Source organism: Quercus suber, unplaced genomic scaffold (assembly GCF_002906115.3).
Source record: "Quercus suber isolate HL8 unplaced genomic scaffold, Cork oak 2.0 scaffold_856, whole genome shotgun sequence".
NCBI classification, from domain to species: Eukaryota; Viridiplantae; Streptophyta; class Magnoliopsida; order Fagales; family Fagaceae; genus Quercus; species Quercus suber.
The window spans coordinates 88,148-92,530 of NW_027070286.1; the positions used below are offsets into that span (position 1 = coordinate 88,148).

Consider the following 4,383-nt stretch of genomic DNA (forward strand, 5'->3'; position numbering starts at 1 on the left):
TTAGGAAGACGGTCAGATTTCTCCGGCTGTTTCCTTTTGGTAGACGGGTTGGCCGAACCCGTCCTTTAGAGGACTGACCCCTTGCTGTTTCTGCAAAGCAGCTTGCTATTTAATGTAGGCTCTCCTCTTAGGAGCATCCATTTCTTTACAAAGAGGACGGATGTTAGGATTTTGATAATATTAAAACAAAACAAATATATATGTGTTGGACAATGGACTTATGTTGACGAACTTGGGCGTCGTATCGACGGGCGGCTGAAGTTGGTTTTGGTCTGTCACAATACCAGTAGAGGGTGTCAAGGGTGACCAATTTGGCCCACGTCCTCTCTTCTAGCTTGGATTTGCTAAAAATTCTCTCCAAAAAAACTCTACTGCTCAAGTGAGACTTGTGGACATTCCCAAACTGTAACAAAAGACGGTTAGTGACATCTAATACTATATATAATAGCAGAAGCTTTTACCAGGTGCTGACATGTAAGTAAAAAAGCCCCCTTAAAATGTTGATACGTGTATAATTTTCCGTTAAAAAACACACAATGTGTCTTTGAAGACTCCCTTTCAGACTCCCATTCACTTATCCAAAAGGAAAAAAAAAAAAAAAAAAAAAAAAAAAAAAAAAAAAAAAAAAAAAGAAAGAAAGAAAGAGAAAACGCAAGCCTTATAAGACTCTAGCCGCTTATCCACAAAAACAAAAAACAAAAGCGCAAACCCTAAAACCCATACCATATTTCCCGATCAAAATTCAGACTCCCTCAAACTTGCGATTCTTCACTGCACCTCCATATACACACAGATCAGACTAGCATGTTCCAACCCAAAAAAAAAAAAAAAAAAAAAAAAAAAACCTGCAACATTGCAAACCTCTGTTCGTGCTCTGCAACAACAGGCGATTCAGAAGTGATTTATAAGATAATTCAAAAGGTAGGCATATTTTTTCTCCTCTTTTGGTTTTCTATTCAATTACCGTTTCTAGGGTTTTGAAAATTACTGTGGAGTGTAGATTTATTGATGATTTCTCTCTAACTGAAATCAATTTGGTGTGAAGAACATAGATTTATGTGTTGCCAAAAAAATAAAGTTCTGTCATTTCATTTATGTTGTTTTTAATTTTTTGTTGAAATATTTTCCCCTTTTTATATTTTCGTTTCCCATGTCTCTTCTCTACCATTGTTGTTAAGGTTTTTGCAGTATATATTTAAAGCTTTTCGTTTGTAGGGATTTTTTTCCCCTTTTTTGGTTTTCTATTCAATTACCGTTTATAGGGTTTTGAAAAGGCTACCTTTTCCCTTAATTTCCAATTTATTTTTACAATTCCTTGAGTTCTATTTGTTCAATTGTTGTATTTTGTTTGGCAGTTTTTTGTTATGTTTATGCTTTTTTGGTTCACCCCTAAAATTTGAATTAATTTATGCTTTGTGCTGATCTATGTTTTGCCAAATCGTTCTTAAGAGAAAAAAAAATTGAAAAAAACACCGTTCAGGCCATTTACTTGCCATCATCAGATCGCTGAAATTGCCACCGGTTAATTTTTTTCCCCTTTCTTATATCTGGGTATTTAATATGACTTAGTTTTTGGGTATTTTGGTTGGATAGGTATAGATTTAGATATTTGCTTTGATGTTTTGGGATTTTCTGTTACGGCTCTCAATCATGTTATGATATTAGAATCGTAATTAGATTGGTCCATGAAAGAATCATCCGTCAATTGTGTTCTTTGTGTATGGTATGTTAGTGCTCTCAATTATGTTATCAAACTAGAATCATAACAGATTGCCATATAGAAAACCAGAAAACCATAATTTCACTTAGAAAACATTATAAATTTCTATACACTCTAAACTTTCAGATTTTACAAAATAATGTTGCAGAGAAGAGATGGGGTAGAGCGGCAAAGCAGTAGATCATATGGCAGTTGCAGTGACTATTGAAAGGATGGAGGGAAGGTGTTTTCTTTTGTCTTGAATGATTGGGTTTAACGTTTAGGTGAGATGTGGCATCTGGGTTTGAGTTTTTATAGGCTCGAAATCAATCCATGAAAGAAATACCATATTGCCAAGTAGTTTTTCTGCTGCATTATATTTGTTTTTGTTTTTGTTTTTGTTTTTTTTTTTAAGTTGTTTTAAAAGATTATCATGAAATTTTAGCTTGAACTAATGATGTTTCAGACAGCCTTCTTATTACAAAATGTCATTTATATGGTGAGATATGTCATTTTGCCTTACTTTGTTCAGTTCTCTTTTACAGGGTGGTGTTGTTGCATTTCCTGTTTATTTTGCAACACAGAGGTAAGTTCTATGAAGGCACCAATTAGTTAACCCTTTTGAAAGCTTTTATTTTTATTTCAAATATTAATTTGTTTGCCTTTTGTTTCAGTGCAAAATCATAGTAAGTACATATGTAAATAAGAGAAGCATTACATTAATGATAATAGCTGTGGTAATAATTGTTAAGGGTGTTAGATGTCACTGCAATGCCAGCAGCATGGTGTGAAAGAAATTTTGGGTGGTCATAGAGAGAACAATTGTTTAGAGGTCATCAATTTGGTGGTTGTTATTGTAATGTTTGGTAGTGTTGAAGATAGGGAAGACAGTGCTTTGAGGCATTGGAGGAGATGCTCATTATGGTTGAGCTTAATTATGTTGTACAATATTAATATACAGTGTTAGTATTTTTTTCCTTTATAAAAATTGTCCGAGTGTCTTATCCATAATATATGTTGGGATTATTATGGAGACCATAAAGCAAAGGTAGAAGCTGGAAGAAGGAAAGGTGCATCCTACATTCTACATGTGAACTTGATGCAATTAGCATCAACATGTGGGTTGAAAAAACCATAATCATGTTTAATTTTATGATTTCATGAAAATTTCGAATAGATTTTTTATTATTACATGCCAAAAGTTAGATGAAGCTTGCTTTAGTCTTTATATGTCATTTTTGGATTTTTTTTTTCCCTCTGAATGATTTATTAGTCCCTTTTGTTTGCGTCTCATGTTATTTTTGCTGATAATAAGAGAGAAGAAATAAATTTCAAGAATTCTTTTATTTGCTTGGAAATTTCAGATTTTATATAAAGGCATTTGATTTTTATAGGAATTGAAACTTTATGGAATATGTTAGTGTATTGGGTCAAATATTTTCAAATCTTAGCATCTATCTAGAGATGGTTTCTTTGAATAGAAGGGTACCCCATGCATAGCACGGGTATTAGGCTAGCTATATATGAAAGCAGAAGTTTTGCCCATAGAAAAATATAGAGACAGAGATAGAGAGAGACATAGATACAGTTTGTAAGATCCTGCTGACTCAAAACTTCTTCAAAATCAGTTTAAAGATGAGGTAGAAATGGAGGCTAGCATTAGGTACCCTTTCTTCAATCAATATGGCCCTTGATTATATTTTTGATTCCATTAAAAATATCAAGTCTAAGATTTAATATAGTTTCTACTTTCTAGAGCTCTATATCAATGTATGTTTCTATGAAAAACTTTCATTACATACATTGGAATTTGACAATGGCTGTGTTGTTTTCATTTCGGTGTGAGTGTTGGTTTGTGGTGTGATGACAAAGTGAGAGGGAGTGTGAATCTGAGCTACTACAGGTAAAGTTCCCCCCCCCTTCTTCTTTCTTAGATCTGGGTATGAAATATGAATTAGTTTTGAGTAATTTGGTTGGGTTGATTTTTATTTAGATATTTGGGTTACATTAGGTTTTGATTTGATTTTTTCATCTCTCTAAATATGTCTTTCTCGATTTAATTTACAATAAGCCTATTAAATTTATATTTGCATTTGTTATGTTTTACAGATTACTACAATTAAAATAAATTTGGGATTTCACTGTAAAGAAAGGAATGCTTACTAGGCTTCCCATGACTTATTCCCAACAGGTATAAGTATGTCCCAAATGGGTATTGTTGTGTTTTGTTGTTTGAGTGAAATAATTAATTATAGAATTTGATTTTTTTTTTTACATATTCTTAGTATTTTCATAAAACCCAATTTCTGTATATGTAAATTCAAATGCTATTTAAGAAGAATAGAAAGTAGTTTGTTCTTCTTAATATTCCTCAAGTTTCTTCTTCTTCTTTTTTTTTTGGGGGGGGGGGGGGGGGCGGTGCTTGATCAGTATTTTTTCCCCCTAAAATAGAATTAAATTCTTCTTTCATAAGAGACACCTAGAGAGTTGTTACTAATTTTTGTGGTTGGTTGGAGTACTTGGTAGACCCTATTTGAGTTCTTTATTTTTATTTTTTATCAATATGCTTGATTAGTTCTTTTTCCCCCTATATTTGATGCTTCTTTACTCAACTTATTGTATGTCGTCTACAAAGCAGTGTAATAGCACTCCAATGCCTAATCAAATAAGCACCAGAAGCAGGA

At 32.9% G+C, this 4,383-nt stretch overlaps 1 long non-coding RNA gene across 3 annotated transcripts; it reads left to right on the plus strand.

Moving 5' to 3' along the window:
* Window positions 1–609: 609 nt before the first annotated feature.
* LOC136065124 (uncharacterized) lies at window positions 610–3,960 on the plus strand. Of its 3 annotated transcripts, none has more exons than XR_010626765.1 (4): window positions 610–921; window positions 1,869–1,983; window positions 2,245–2,285; window positions 3,809–3,960. It is a non-coding gene; the product is annotated as an uncharacterized LOC136065124 (long non-coding RNA). The 3 variants fall into 3 exon arrangements; XR_010626764.1 differs by having other exon boundaries at window positions 1,847–1,983; window positions 3,809–3,894; XR_010626766.1 differs by lacking the exon at window positions 3,809–3,960 and adding an exon at window positions 2,374–2,909 and having other exon boundaries at window positions 1,847–1,983.
* Window positions 3,961–4,383: the final 423 nt, after the last annotated feature.